The sequence below is a fragment of the Carassius gibelio genome, chromosome B22 (assembly GCF_023724105.1).
Source record: "Carassius gibelio isolate Cgi1373 ecotype wild population from Czech Republic chromosome B22, carGib1.2-hapl.c, whole genome shotgun sequence".
NCBI classification, from domain to species: domain Eukaryota; kingdom Metazoa; phylum Chordata; class Actinopteri; order Cypriniformes; family Cyprinidae; genus Carassius; species Carassius gibelio.
The window spans coordinates 39,746,403-39,761,906 of NC_068417.1; the positions used below are offsets into that span (position 1 = coordinate 39,746,403).

Consider the following 15,504-nt stretch of genomic DNA (forward strand, 5'->3'; position numbering starts at 1 on the left):
GGCGCTTTAATCTTTTGGAAAATTTCACGAATTATATAATAATCTTCCATAAAAAAACAAAATAAAAAACGAAAGAGTCAATGCCCGATCTCTGAATCTTAGCAGGTTTAGGTCTGGTTAGTACTTTGATGAGAGACTGCCTAGGAATACCAGGTGCTTTAAGCTTTTGGGTTTTCTTTCCTACTTATATAATGTACTGGCGATTAGATTGGCTGCTCTTTAAATAGCCCTCTCTTTGCAGCAGTCTTCGCTTACGGCCATACCAACCTGGCTATGCCCCATCTCGTCTGATCTCGGAAGCTAAGCAGGTTTGGGCCTGGTTAGTACTTGGATGGGAGACCGCCTGGGAATACCAGGTGCTGTAAGCTTTTTGGACATTTTTCACTTAGTATATAATAATTTTACCAAAAAATATAGTCAATGCCCGATCTCTGAATCTTAGCAGGTTTGGGCCTGGTTAGTACATGGATGGGAGACTGCCTGGGAATACCAGGTGCTTTAATCTTTTGGAAAATTTCACGAATTATATAATAATCTTTCATAAAAAAAAAAAAAAAAAAAAAAAAAAAAGTCAATGCCCGATCTCTGAATCTTAGCAGGTTTAGGTCTGGTTAGTACTTTGATGAGAGACTGCCTAGGAATACCAGGTGCTTTAAGATTTTGGGTTTTCTTTCCTACTTATATAATGTACTGGTGATTAGATTGGTCGGTCTTTAAATAGCCCTCTCTTTGCAGCAGTCTTTGCTTACGTTCATACCAACCTGGCTATGCCCCATCTCGTCTGATCTCGGAAGCTAAGCAGGTTTGGGCCTGGTTGGTACTTGGATGGTAGACCGCCTCGGAATAACAGGTGCTGTAAGCTTTTTGGAAATTTTTCACTTAGTATATAATAATTTTGCCAAAAAATAGAGTCAATGCCCGATCTCTTAATCTTAGCAGGTTTAGGTCTGGTTAGTACTTTGATGAGAGACTGCCTAGGAATACCAGGTGCTTTAAGCTTTTGGGTTTTCTTTCCTACTTATATAATGAACTGGTGATTAGATTGGTCGGTCTTTAAATAGCCCTCTCTTTGCAGCAGTCTTGGCTTACGGTCATACCAACCTGGCTATGCCCCATCTCGTCTGATCTCGGAAGCTAAGCAGGTTTGGGCCTGGTTGGTACTTGGATGGGAGACCGCCTCGGAATACCAGGTGCTGTAAGCTTTTTGGACATTTTTCACTTAGTATATAATAATTTTGCCAAAAAATAGAGTCAAAGCCCTGGTCTCTGAATCTTAGCAGGTTTAGGTCTGGTTAGTACTTGGATTGGAGACCGCCTGGGAATACCAGGTGCTGTAAGCTTTTTGGACATTTTTCACTTAGTATATAATAATTTTGCCAAAAAATATAGTCAATGCCCGACCTCTGAATATTAGCAGGTTCGGGCATGGTTTACTTCATGGATGGGAGACTGCCTGGGAATACCAGGTGCTTTAATCTTTTGGAAAATTTCACGAATTATATAATAATCTTTCATTAAAAAAAAAAAAAAAAAAAAAAAAAAAAGTCAATGCCCGATCTCTGAATCTTAGCAGGTTTAGGTCTGGTTAGTACTTTGATGAGAGAATGCCTAGGAATACCAGGTGCTTTAAGCTTTCGGGTTTTCTTTCCTACTTATATAATGTACTGGTGATTAGATTGGTCGGTCTTTAAATAGCCCTCTCTTTGCAGCAGTCTTCGCTTACGGTCATACCAACCTGGCTATGCCCCATCTCGTCTGATCTCGGAAGCTAAGCAGGTTTGGGCCTGGTTAGTACTTGGATGGGAGACCGCCTGGGAATACCAGGTGCTGTAAGCTTTTTGGACATTTTTCACTTAGTATATAATAATTTTGTCAAATAATGGAGTCAATGCCCGATCTCTGAATATTAGCAGGTTTGGGCCTGGTTAGTACATGGATGGGAGACTGCCTGGGAATACCAGGCGCTTTAATCTTTTTGAAAATTTCACGAATTATATAATAATCTTCCATAAAAAAACAAAATAAAAAACGAAAGAGTCAATGCCCGATCTCTGAATCTTAGCAGGTTTAGGTCTGGTTAGTACTTTGATGAGAGACTGCCTAGGAATACCAGTTGCTTTAAGATTTTGGGTTTTCTTTCCTACTTATATAATGTACTGGTGATTAGATTGGTCGTTCTTTAAATAGCCCTCTCTTTGCAGCAGTCTTGGCTTACGGTCATACCAACCTGGCTATGCCCCATCTCGTCTGATCTCGGAAACTAAGCAGGTTTGGGCCTGGTTGGTACTTGGATGGGAGACCGCCTCGGAATACCAGGTGCTGTAAGCTTTTTGGACATTTTTCACTTAGTATATAATAATTTTGCCAAAAAATAGAGTCAATGCCCTGATCTCTGAATCTTAGCAGGTTTAGGTCTGGTTAGTACTTGGATTGGAGACCGCCTGGGAATACCAGGCGCTGTAAGCTTTTTGGACATTTTTCACTTAGTATATAATAATTTTACCAAAAAATATAGTCAATGCCCGACCTCTGAATATTAGCAGGTTCGGGCATGGTTTACTTCATGGATGGGAGACTGCCTGGGAATACCAGGTGCTTTAATCTTTTGGAAAATTTCACGAATTATATAATAATCTTTCATTAAAAAAAAAAAAAAAAAAAAAAAAAAGAGTCAATGCCCGATCTCTGAATCTTAGCAGGTTTGGGCCTGGTTAGTACATGGATGGGAGACTGCCTGGGAATACCAGGTGCTTTAATCTTTTGGAAAATTTCACGAATTATATAATAATCTTTCATTAAAAAAAAAAAAAAAAAAAAAAAAAGTCAATGCCCGATCTCTGAATCTTAGCAGGTTTAGGTCTGGTTAGTACTTTGATGAGAGACTGCCTAGGAATACCAGGTGCTTTAAGCTTTTGGGTTTTCTTTCCTACTTATATAATGTACTGGTGATTAGATTGGTCGGTCTTTAACCCCTTACTAGTAACCCCCCTTTTTTGGCATGGAGACCGAAATTACATACCCAAAATAAAAAGGTTTCTGCTCATGATTCTTTCTGACTAGATACATAATCAACCTTTGTTCACAAAGCTGACACTTTAAAGTTTACTGTTCAGGAATCAGAATAACTCAGACTGTTATGATAATAGAGATATATAAGCTCAAACATAAAAACAAAAATAAAAATATAAAAAACATATGTTTTAAATGTATTTAAAAAAATGTTGATGTAGGAAATGAGTTTGAAAACACAGTGTAGCTAAGACCACAAGTCTTCCAAACCTTCATAAAAAATTTCATAATCGAATCTGTAAAACAGTGAATTTTATGAAATATTTTCTAAGGCCATGTCATGTGTGTTTTTAGAGAAGGCTAATCAGATTGATTTATGGCCCTTGTCATCTCTGTGAGATCTCACATGTAAACTCTCCTGTGTATTTTGTGTTTGTTTGGCTGTGAAAACTGCCCGATTAATCCCTATCTGTTATTCCATTGTTCTCACCAAACGAGTCTTTCACACCTCCGCCAGGTATGACACATTATCCGCATTATTCTTTTATCATTATTCTTTTGTTTTTATTCCACCTTTATTAGCCTTGATTGTGGTTTTTCAGGCTTTACAAAGACACAAAGCAGCAATCTCACTTCAGTCTCTGTTTGCATTTAGCCCTTATTTATCAAAAATACTACTATAAAAATACAACAAAACATTTTCTTACGACCTTACGTGAATTATTGAGACAAAAATGCATTATGAAGAAGAAAAGCACCTGCTATTAGTAGCATTGGTGCTAACGTTAGCATCAAGCTACATCTGACAATTTATGAAATTATTAGTACACTTTTACTAAAAACTCACTTTAAACCCCGATCGAGTGTTTATAATAACTTCCTTTAGCGATCAGGGGTGGAATTTGGTCGTTTACTGTTGTAAAAATATGTTATTTGTAGCCTTTTTCATCGCTGCACAAGTTAGCATTTCCGATGTACATTTTCGATTTTTTTTTATAAAAACGCCCCAGATCTCAAGAAATTCTAATACCAAGCTTTACTATCGTAATCGCGGGTTTATTGTTCGGATATTTTGTGTGTACAGAGGTGTTTCAGTGTTGTTTTGGCCAGATAACTACCAGGAAGTGTGCAGGAAGCATGTGACACGATGGGGCGGTGTCCAGATATTACACTCTCAGATTGACTTTTGGGAAGGCCCAATCAGAGTCTGAGCCACACAGCACGAGCTGCCGGCACAGCAAACACATACACAGATCGCTGGGAGAGGCTGTTTATCATCTGATCGCGTAAATCCGTGGAAAATGAATAGAAATGACGATTCTGTCTGAAGAAATATGAAGTAAACATCAGTAAATATATCCATATATCTCCGCAGAAATGCATCTTTGGTCTATAAATCTTTATTGACGCTGTTCAGTGAGTCTATGTGAACACAAATAAACCGCTTTTGACGTGACTGAATATGACTGAGTGGTGAATTTCTATTCAAAATGTGGCATAATACGGATTTATTATTTTGCACTCCTGACATAAATCACTAAATATCTGTCACTGCAACAATGTTTTATCAAAATATTGGTCAAATATCGAAGCTAGAGTCTTTAAACTTTCAATTGATGCATAGTTTGTCCAGATGAAGTAAGACAGTGATGTTTAATGTGCTGTGAAAGTGAAACAATAATAAACTGGGGCCGTCAGCGATGTTTGCACGTAAAAGGGTTAAATAGCCCTCTCTTTGCAGCACTCTTGGCTTACGGTCATACCAACCTGGCTATGCCCCATCTCGTCTGATCTCGGAAGCTAAGCAGGTTTGGGCCTGGTTGGTACTTGGATGGGAGACCGCCTCGGAATACCAGGTGCTGTAAGCTTTTTGGACATTTTTCACTTAGTATATAATAATTTTGCCAAAAAATAGAGTCAAAGCCCTGATCACTGAATCTTAGCAGGTTTAGGTCTGGTTAGTACTTGGATTGGAGACCGCCTGGGAATACCAGGTGCTTTAATCTTTTGGAAAATTTCACGAATTATATAATAATCTTTCATTAAAAAAAAAAAAAAAAAAAGTCAATTCCCGATCTCTGAATCTTAGCAGGTTTAGGTCTGGTTAGTACTTTGATGAGAGACTGCCTAGGAATACCAGGTGCTTTAAGCTTTTGGGTTTTCTTTCCTACTTATATAATGTACTGGTGATTAGATTGGTCGGTCTTTAAATAGCCCTCTCTTTGCAGCAGTCTTGGCTTACGATCATACCAACCTGGCTATGCCCCATCTCGTCTGATCTCGGAAGCTAAGCAGGTTTGGGCCTGGTTGGTACTTGGATGGGAGACCGCCTCGGAATACCAGGTGCTGTAAGCTTTTTGGACATTTTTCACTTAGTATATAATAATTTTGCCAAAAAATAGAGTCAAAGCCCTGATCTCTGAATCTTAGCAGGTTTAGGTCTGGTTAGTACTTGGATTGGAGACCGCCTGGGAATACCAGGTGCTGTAAGCTTTTTGGACATTTTTCACTTAGTATATAATAATTTTGCCAAAAAATATAGTCAATGCCCGACCTCTGAATATTAGCAGGTTCGGGCATGGTTTACTTCATGGATGGGAGACTGCCTGGGAATACCAGGTGCTTTAATCTTTTGGAAAATTTCACGAATTATGTAATAATCTTTCATTAAAAAAACAAAAAAAGCCAATGCCCAATCTCTGAATCTTAGCAGGTTTAGGTCTGGTTAGTACTTTGATGAGAGACTGCCTAGGAATACCAGGTGCTTTAAGCTTTTGGGTTTTCTTTCCTACTTATATAATGTACTGGCGATTAGATTGGCTGGTCTTTAAATAGTCCTCTCTTTGCAGCAGTCTTCGCTTACGGCCATACCAACCTGGCTATGCCCGATTTCGTCTGATCTCGGAAGCTAAGCAGGTTTGGCCTCGTTAGTACTTGGATGGGAGACCGCCTGGGAATACCAGGTGCTGTAAGCTTTTTGGACATTTTTCACTTAGTATATAATAATTTTGCCAAATAATAGAGTCAATGCCCGATCTCTGAATATTAGCAGGTTTGGGCCTGGTTAGTACATGGATGGGAGACTGCCTGGGAATACCAGGCGCTTTAATCTTTTGGAAAATTTCACGAATTATATAATAATCTTCCATAAAAAAACAAAATAAAAAACGAAAGAGTCAATGCCCGATCTCTGAATCTTAGCAGGTTTAGGTCTGGTTAGTACTTTGATGAGAGACTGCCTAGGAATACCAGGTGCTTTAAGCTTTTGGGTTTTCTTTCCTACTTATATAATGTACTGGCGATTAGATTGGCTGCTCTTTAAATAGCCCTCTCTTTGCAGCAGTCTTCGCTTACGGCCATACCAACCTGAGGGCGCTAGAGAGCTACAGGAAGTGTTGGCTGCAGTAGGGAGATGAAGGCTCTCCTCCATTTTGTTTTTTCAGTTTGTGTTTGTTTGTAAGTTGTTTTTGGACTTTAGTTCAGTTTTTTTTTGTGTGTTTTTCAGTTTTAAACCACCTAACATCAGCTTTTTGCTGGCTGGAGGGTGGTTTCTTTGTTTTTTGTTTTTTTGTTTTTCTCTTAAAATGGACGGATTAATGGATCACGACACAGGACATACTAATATGCTTTTAATATCCAAATCCGTTAAAGGATTTTTAGGCTGCATTAATTAGGTAAACTGGAACCGGAACACTTCACACAACACCGTACTTTCTACATCATTAGAAGAATGGCATCTACGCTAATATTTGTCTGTTTCTCTCTTGTTCCGAGGTCACCGTGGCCACCAGATCCAGTCTGTGTCCAGATCAGAGGGTCACTGCAGTCACCAGGATCCAGTACGTATCCAGACCAGATGGTGGATCAGCACCTAGAAAGGACCTCTACTGCCCTGAAAGACAGCGGAGACCAGGACAACTAGAGCCCCAGATACAGATCCCCTGTAAAGACCTTGTCTCAGAGGAGCACCAGGACAAGACCACAGGAAACAGATGATTCTTCTGCACAATCTGACTTTGCTGCAGCCTGGAATTGAACTACTGGTTTCGTCTGGTCAGAGGAGAACTGGCCCCCAAACTGAGCCTGGTTTCTCCCAAGGTTTTTTTCTCCATTCTGTCACCGATGGAGTTTCGGTTCCTTGCCGCTGTCGCCTCTGGCTTGCTTAGTTGGGGTCACTTCATCTACAGCGATATCATTGACTTGATTGCAAATTAAAACAGACACTATTTCAACTGAACAGAGATTACATAACTGAATTCAATGATGAACTGCCTTTAACTATCATTTTGCATTATTGAGACACTGTTTTCCAAATGAATGTTGTTCAGTGCTTTGGCGCAATGTATTTTGTTTAAAGCACTATATAAATAAAGGTGATTGATTGATTGATTGACCGGCTGGAGAGACATGTATGGCAAACGACACTGGACTGGTTGGAGAGAGACGTATGGCAAACGACACCGGATTGGCTGGAGAGAGACGCATGGCAAACGATAATGGACTGGCTGGAGAGAGACGCATGGCAAACGATACTGGATTTGGCGGAGAGACACGATCAATAAATGTCACTGGACTGGGAAATCGACTACGAGCTGGGAATGGAAATAACCAAGGTACGATGGACAAATTTCTTGAGAGAAAATATCTAAAGGAGGCTACAGTGATTGTGAACGTAGAGAATGTGATCGAGGTGAGAGCAGAGGATATCATCAAGGCTGTATCAAAACAATGTGGACACGGGAAAATCCTGGCACTAAGGCCAAGACAAGGAAAAGAATATGAATTAACAATGGAGAAAGAAGAAACATGTGACAAACTGATTGATGGACTGATGATAAAAGGAGTGAACTGTGAGGTAAAACATTTGCAAAACAGAGATTGTTGTTTCCTTCATGCACCTGCCCGTCTATATTGATGACAAAGAAATTATAGGTAAATTGGAAGGATGGGGAATTAATCCCATTTCACAGATAAAAAGAAGATGTTACCCGGGCACTGACATAGAAGACGGAACAAGGTTCCTAAAAGTGAGATGCACAGCCATCAGGTGAAGACCTGTAGGCTGTGCATGAGCCCTGGACACTTGCTGAAAGACTGCCCAGATTTTAAGTGCCGGAAGTGCGAGGAGAGGGGACATTTTGCAAGAGATTGCAATGCTGTCAGATGCCCAGGGTGTCAAGAAGTTTTAAATAAATGTGAATGTTGGATGGAAAGAGAGGAAGGAGGTATGGAACTTCAGTTGGACGGACAGGTGCATGAAGGAAACAGCGAGGTGGAAAGAGAAACTGATGAAGGACAAGAGGAAGGCGGATTGCAACAAGAAGAAACAGAAGGAGGAGCGAGCAACAGAGAGGAAGAAGGAGAAAAAGTAAATGATGCAGACGAGGAGCATACAACAGAACAGGACACCCAATGGACGGAAATGGAAATATCGGACAGTTTTAAAAATCTTTTAGATGGCATGGACGGAGATGGACATAGAATGGATGATCAAAACAAAGAAATGGACAGTGGAGAAGAAACGAGGATGGATAACATGGAAAAAGACAGAGAGGAGAGATGGCAAATAAGAAGGCGAACATTAAAGGTAAAACCAAATGTGGAAAATGCTAGAAAAAAGATAATGACAATGGGCGGAGTGAAAATTGTAAACAGATATGAAGTGTTAAGTGGGTTGGAGGGAGAAGATGGAAAGTAATGTTTGTTATGTATTTATTTTTCTTTTTAATGGTCTTAAGTTGTGTTACTTTTAATGCAAGGGGACTGATGGACATGGGTAAATTTGAAAAAGTGAAGGAAAAATGCCAAGGCGAAGATGTTATTGTTTTACAAGAAACAAATTGGAAAGAGAGTGTGATGGAGGACTATAAAAAGAAATGGGAAGGGGATATTTTATATAACAATGGGGATGGAAGGCTTGGAAGAGGAGTGGCTTTTTTAATAAGGAAAGATGTTTTTAATTCAAGTAGGGTAGTGTATAAAGATAAGATGGGGAAATGTATGGTGGTTGAAGTAAATTGTGAAGGACGTGAACTGATTTTAGTCAATGTACATGCGCCAACAGAGGAGAAGGAAAAGAAAGATTTTTTTTATGTTTTAAGAAATATCATAAACAAGTATACGGAAATAATAATGATAGGGGATTTTAACAGTTTTTAGTAAACAAGACATGGCAGAAGGAATGGTTTTTAAAAATGACAAGGGGAGAAAAGAATTAAAAGCATTAATGGGAGAAAATGATATCATCGATGTGTGGAGAGAAAGAAATGAAAAGATAAAAGAATTTTCAAGGAGGCAAATAGTGGGGCAGTTTGTGTGTGAAACAAGAATAGACTTTATTTTATGTACAAGAAATGTGGAGAATTTTATAAAAAAGATTAAGTATGAAGAAACAAGTTTTAGCGATCACAAGTTTTTATTTTTTAAAGTAGACTGGAGTAAAGTGCAAAGAGGGCCGGGAGTCTGGATTTTAAATACAGAGGTTTTAAAGAATGAAGATTATGTTTTAAGTATAAAGGAGATAATTGAAAAGGAAAAAGAAAATGAAATGTATAGTGAGGATAAGCGAATGTGGTGGGAGAATGTGAAATATCTGGTAAAAAAGTTTACAATAACATATTGCAAATTAATTAATAAATGTAAGAAAAATAAGGAAAGAGAGCTAAGAAAAAACTTAAATGAGGAACTGGATAAGGCAGAAAAAAGCATAGAGAAAATAAAAGAAATAGAAGGTAGACTGAAGGAAATGGAAGAGGAGAAATATGAAGCTGCAAGATTAAGAAGCAAAGCAAAATATACAGTGGAGGGGGAGAAGTGCACAAAATTTTTCTTTGATCTAGAGAAAAGAAAAGGGAAAGCAGACATGATTAAAGAAATAAGGGGCAAAAATGGGAGAATAGTAGAAGAAAATGCAGACATTTTAGAGGAAATAAAATCATATTATGAGAACTTATTCTGTACAGAGGGGGTAAAAGAAGGAGAAAAAGTGGAATTACTGAAGCAAATAAAAGCCAGAGTAGGAGAAGTGGATAAACAAGAGTGTGATGATGAAGTAAGAGAAGAAGAAATAAAAAGAGCAATAATTGGGTTAAACAAGAGGAAAAGTCCAGGGATAGATGGGTTGGGGAGTGAGTTTTACATTGTTTTTAAAGATGTTTTAACAACTATCTTAAAAGAAGTATTTGACGAGATTTTTAGGAAAGGTGAGATGAACAAAAGGATGGGAATGGGATTAATGAAGCTGATATATAAAAGGAAAGGAGACAAAGTGGAGTTAAAGAATTATAGGCCTATAACAATGCTTAACACAGATTTAAAGATTTTATCAAAAATTTTAGCTAACAGATTAAAAGAAGTGATGCCCACAATAATTCAAACAAACCAAGCTTACAGTATTAAAGGAAGAGACATTGCAGATACAACAATGAGCATAAAAGATACCATAAGATATATTAATGAAAAGAAGAAAGATGGTTTTATAATCAGTTTGGACTTTGAAAAGGCTTTTGACAGGGTAGAGCATGATTTTTTATTTGGGGTTTTGGATACTTTTGGTTTTGGACGGAATTTTATTAAATGGGTTAAGATTTTATATAAAGGTGCTGTAACGAGAGTTAAATGTAATGGGTTTTTAACAGAGTGTTTTAAATTAACAAGATCAATTAGACAGGGCTGCCCGTTGTCGGCACTTTTATATGCTTTAGTTGCGGAACCACTTGGGTTAATGGTAGAACAGGAAGGGAGAATAAAAGGAATAGGCATAGAGGGAGGAGAGAATAAAATATTTCAATACGCTGATGATACTACGCTATTGCTGCAAGATTTGTTGAGTGTAAGGGAAGTGATGAAAATAGTACAATCATTTTGCAGGGGATCTGGGGCTAAAGTGAATGAGGATAAAATGGTATACATGAGATTTGGGCGAAGTGAGGTTTTAACTGGGCACTTTAATTTTAAGGAAATGAATGAAATAAAGATTTTAGGTGTTTTAATGGGGAGGGATGAAACCAAAGCAGAAGGAATTATGTGGGAGGAGATGTTAGGAGGGATCGAGAGAAGGTTGAATTTTTGGAGATTAATGTCCTTAACTTTGAAGGGGAGGGTTTTAATTTTGAATGTTTTAATGGTTTCTAAGTTATGGCATATTTTATATGTGGCTTCAATGCCGTTGTGGACAGAAAAAAGGCTGAAAAAATGTTTTTTAGATTTTTTATGGGAAGGAAAGCCACCGAGAATTGCATATAACACTTTAATAGGAGCAATGGGGAAGGGGGGGCTAGGGCTAATGGACGTGGAGCAAAGAAAGAACAGTTTAAGGGTGAAAATCATAAGCAAATATCTAGACGAAGGAAATAAAGCAGCATGGAAAAGAACAATGGGGCATTTTTTAAACAAGTGTAGTCATTTTAATCTGGGGGACAACATTTTATGGATGAAAACAAAAAATTGGATGACGGAGGGGATGCCAGAATTTTATAGAGAACTGATGGGAGCATGGGGAAAATTTTTAGATAATGTGCATTTTAAGCCACAAGGTAGAGAGAACATTTTAAATCAGCCTTTATTCTTAAATAACTGCATTTTAAATCAAGGGAAGCAGGTTTTTTTTAAGAAGTGGTGGGATGTGGGAATCATGAAAGTCAGAGATGTTTTATATGAATTCAAAGAGGGGTTTTTACCAGTTCAATACATTGTGGATGTGATGGAGGAGGCAAAGGAGGATTATACCAGACAAGAGATTACAAACAAATATGATTTAATTAAGAATGCTATACCTAAAGAATGGATAAAGAGAATTGAAAATATGGAAGAAGAAGATCAAGGGAAAGATGTGTATGTAAATATGGGGGGAAATTGTGTGCTTTTAAAGAATGTAAAGTGAAAATATTTTATTGTTTTTTTTAGAGATGTGGTTTTCAAGAAACCTGTTGTAAATGAATATTGGCTACAGATGGTCAATGATGTAACAGAAGAAAAAATATGGGGGAATATAAAGGGGAAAATTGTACAGACTAAACTGGAGAATATGGAATATTTTATCAGAAACAAAGCAGTGTTCACAGACGTAATTTTAAGCAAAATTGGGATGGAGGAAAGTGCAATATGTAAAGTTTGCCAAGATGCTGATGAAGGGTTTTTACACTTGTTTTTATATTGTGATAAGCTGAAAGATTTTAATGAGAGGTGTAAAAGCATGATTTTAAGTTTGAGAGGAGAGGGAAATGGGAACTTTGAGTGGGAAAAGGTGTTAATGTTGGGCATTAATGAGAAATGTCAACATGAGAAGCTGATAAATTTACTTGTGATGCTGATGAAAAGTGCGATTTGGGAAAGAAGAGTGGTGGTGAAAAAGGAAAATGTTTTAATTGATGTATGGAATGTGTTTAGGAGAAAAGTTGAAAAATATGTTGAATGTCTGTTTTATTATTTTAAGTTGGAGGAAACAATTGATGTCTTTTATAATATTTTTACTCAGGAGGTGTTAAAGGTTTTCAAAGAGCTGGGGATTAAATTGTCATTTTTAAAAGATTAAAATATTTAATGACTTCTTTTTAAATGTAAGATGTCTGTCAATTCAAATTAGGTGTTTTGTATGTCAAAGAAATAATCTTATGTATTTTTGTATGTGAATAATTGATATGTATGTTTGAATTGATTAATTTCTTCAATAAAAAAAGGCCATGCCCGAAAAAAAAAAAAAAGAAAAAAAAAAAAAAAAAAGGCTATGCCCGATCTTGTCTGATCTCGGAAGCTAAAAAAAAAAAAAAAAAAAAAAAAAAAAAAAAAAAAAAAAAAAAAAAGGCTATGCCCCATCTCGTCTGATCTCGGAAGCTAAGCAGGTTTGGGCCTGGTTAGTACTTGGATGGAAGACCGCCTGGGAATACCAGGTGCTGTAAGCTTTTTGGACATTTTTCACTTAGTATATAATAATTTTGTCAAATAATAGAGTCAATGCCCGATCTCTGAATCTTAGCAGGTTTGGGCCTGGTTAGTACATGGATGGGAGAATGCCTGGGAATACCAGGTGCTTTAATCTTTTGGAAAATTTCACGAATTATATAATAATCTTTCATTAAAAAAAAAAAAAAAAAAAAAAAAAAAAAAAAAGTCAATGCCCGATCTCTGAATCCTAGCAGGTTTAGGTCTGGTTAGTACTTTGATGAGAGACTGCCTAGGAATACCAGGTGCTTTAAGCTTTTGGGTTTTCTTTCCTACTTATATAATGTACTGGTGATTAGATTGGTCGGTCTTTAAATAGCCCTCTCTTTGCAGCAGTCTTGGCTTACGGTCATACCAACCTGGCTATGCCCCATCTCGTCTGATCTCTGAAGCTAAGCAGGTTTAGGCCTGGTTGGTACTTGGATGGGAGACCGCCTCGGAATACCAGGTGCTGTAAGCTTTTTGGACATTTTTCACTTAGTATATAATAATTTTGCCAAAAAATATAGTCAATGCCCGACCTCTGAATATTAGCAGGTTCGGGCATGGTTTACTTCATGGATGGGAGACTGCCTGGGAATACCAGGTGCTTTAATCTTTTGGAAAATTTCACGAATTATATAATAATCTTTCATTAAAAAAAAACAAACACAAAAAAAAAAGTCAATACCCGATCTCTGAATCTTAGCAGGTTTAGGTCTGGTTAGTACTTTAATGAGAGACTGCCTAGGAATACCAGGTGCTTTAAGCTTTTGGGTTTTCTTTCCTACTTATATAGTGTACTGGTGATTAGATTGGTCGGTCTTTAAATAGCCCTCTCTTTGCAGCAGTCTTGGCTTACGGCCATACCAACCTGGCTATGCCCCATCTCGTCTGATCTCGGAAGCTAAGCAGGTTTGGGCCTGGTTGGTACTTGGATGGTAGACCGCCTCGGAATAACAGGTGCTGTAAGCTTTTTGGAAATTTTTCACTTAGTATATAATAATTTTGCCAAAAAATAGAGTCAATGCCTGATCTCTGAATCTTAGCAGGTTTAGGTCTGGTTAGTACTTTGATGAGAGACTGCCTAGGAATACCAGGTGCTTTAAGCTTTTGGGTTTTCTTTCCTACCTATATAATGTACTGGTGATTAGATTGGTCGGTCTTTAAATAGCCCTCTCTTTGCAGCAGTCTTGGCTTACGGTCATACCAACCTGGCTATGCCCCATCTCGTCTGATCTCGGAAGCTAAGCAGGTTTGGGCCTTGTTGGTACTGGGATGGGAGACCGCCTCGGAATAACAGGTGCTGTAAGCTTTTTGGAAATTTTTCACTTAGTATATAATCATTTTGCCAAAAAATAGAGTCAAAGCCCTGATCTCTGAATCTTAGCAGGTTTAGGTCTGGTTAGTACTTGGATTGGAGACCGCCTGGGAATACCAGGTGCTGTAAGCTTTTTGGACATTTTTCACTTAGTATATAATAATTTTGCCAAAAAATATAGTCAATGCCCGACCTCTGAATATTAGCAGGTTCGGGCATGGTTTACTTCATGGATGGGAGACTGCCTGGGAATACCAGGTGCTTTAATCTTTTGGAAAATTTCACAAATTATATAATAATCTTTCATTAAAAAAAAAAAAAAAAAAAAGTCAATGCCCGATCTCTGTATCTTAGCAGGTTTAGGTCTGGTTAGTACTTTGATGAGAGACTGCCTAGGAATACCAGGTGGTTTAAGATTTTGGGTTTTCTTTCCTACTTATATAATGTACTGGTGATTAGATTGGTCGGTCTTTAAATAGCCCTCTCTTTGCAGCAGTCTTTGCTTACGTTCATACCAACCTGGCTATGCCCCATCTCGTCTGATCTCGGAAGCTAAGCAGGTTTGGGCCTGGTTGGTACTTGGATGGTAGACCGCCTCGGAATAACAGGTGCTGTAAGCTTTTTGGAAATTTTTCACTTAGTATATAATAATTTTGCCAAAAAATAGAGTCAATGCCCGATCTCTTAATCTTAGCAGGTTTAGGTCTGGTTAGTACTTTGATGAGAGACTGCCTAGGAATACCAGGTGCTTTAAGCTTTCGGGTTTTCTTTCCTACTTATATAATGTACTGGTGATTAGATTGGTCGGTCTTTAAATAGCCCTCTCTTTGCAGCAGTCTTGGCTTACGGTCATACCAACCTGGCTATGCCCCATCTCGTCTGATCTCGGAAGCTAAGCAGGTTTGGGCCTGGTTGGTACTTGGATGGGAGACCGCCTCGGAATACCAGGTGCTGTAAGCTTTTTGGACATTTTTCACTTAGTATATAATAATTTTGCCAAAAAATAGAGTCAATGCCCTGATCTCTGAATCTTAGCAGGTTTAGGTCTGGTTAGTACTTGGATGGGAGACCGCCTCGGAATACCAGGCGCTGTAAGCTTTTTGGACATTTTTCACTTAGTATATAATAATTTTACCAAAAAATATAGTCAATGCCCGACCTCTGAATATTAGCAGGTTCGGGCATGGTTTACTTCATGGATGGGAGACTGCCTGGGAATACCAGGTGCTTTAATCTTTTGGAAAATTTCACGAATT

The 15,504-nt window shown here is 38.1% G+C and overlaps 7 non-coding genes and 6 pseudogenes across 7 annotated transcripts; all 13 read left to right on the forward strand.

Annotated features, from left to right (window-relative positions):
* The first annotated feature begins 249 nt into the window (after positions 1 to 249).
* LOC128002873 (5S ribosomal RNA) lies at positions 250 to 368 on the forward strand. The gene has a single exon (XR_008175608.1). It is a non-coding gene; the product is annotated as a 5S ribosomal RNA (ribosomal RNA).
* Positions 369 to 743: 375 nt separating this feature from the next.
* Positions 744 to 862, forward strand: LOC128007145 (uncharacterized; annotated as a pseudogene).
* Positions 863 to 1,083: 221 nt separating this feature from the next.
* On the forward strand, positions 1,084 to 1,202 carry LOC128006030 (5S ribosomal RNA). Its single transcript, XR_008178664.1, has one exon. It is a non-coding gene; the product is annotated as a 5S ribosomal RNA (ribosomal RNA).
* A 515-nt stretch (positions 1,203 to 1,717) lies between these two features.
* LOC128003452 (5S ribosomal RNA) lies at positions 1,718 to 1,836 on the forward strand. The gene has a single exon (XR_008176176.1). It is a non-coding gene; the product is annotated as a 5S ribosomal RNA (ribosomal RNA).
* A 373-nt stretch (positions 1,837 to 2,209) lies between these two features.
* Positions 2,210 to 2,328, forward strand: LOC128005827 (5S ribosomal RNA). Its single transcript, XR_008178467.1, has one exon. It is a non-coding gene; the product is annotated as a 5S ribosomal RNA (ribosomal RNA).
* A 2,430-nt stretch (positions 2,329 to 4,758) lies between these two features.
* Positions 4,759 to 4,877, forward strand: LOC128006031 (5S ribosomal RNA). Its single transcript, XR_008178666.1, has one exon. It is a non-coding gene; the product is annotated as a 5S ribosomal RNA (ribosomal RNA).
* Positions 4,878 to 5,245: 368 nt separating this feature from the next.
* On the forward strand, positions 5,246 to 5,364 carry LOC128006603 (uncharacterized; annotated as a pseudogene).
* A 502-nt stretch (positions 5,365 to 5,866) lies between these two features.
* Positions 5,867 to 5,984, forward strand: LOC128005840 (5S ribosomal RNA). Its single transcript, XR_008178479.1, has one exon. It is a non-coding gene; the product is annotated as a 5S ribosomal RNA (ribosomal RNA).
* A 7,305-nt stretch (positions 5,985 to 13,289) lies between these two features.
* LOC128007080 (uncharacterized) lies at positions 13,290 to 13,408 on the forward strand (annotated as a pseudogene).
* A 375-nt stretch (positions 13,409 to 13,783) lies between these two features.
* Positions 13,784 to 13,902, forward strand: LOC128006697 (uncharacterized; annotated as a pseudogene).
* Positions 13,903 to 14,123: 221 nt separating this feature from the next.
* Positions 14,124 to 14,242, forward strand: LOC128006945 (uncharacterized; annotated as a pseudogene).
* A 507-nt stretch (positions 14,243 to 14,749) lies between these two features.
* Positions 14,750 to 14,868, forward strand: LOC128007146 (uncharacterized; annotated as a pseudogene).
* Positions 14,869 to 15,089: 221 nt separating this feature from the next.
* LOC128006032 (5S ribosomal RNA) lies at positions 15,090 to 15,208 on the forward strand. The gene has a single exon (XR_008178667.1). It is a non-coding gene; the product is annotated as a 5S ribosomal RNA (ribosomal RNA).
* The last annotated feature ends 296 nt before the right edge of the window (positions 15,209 to 15,504 follow it).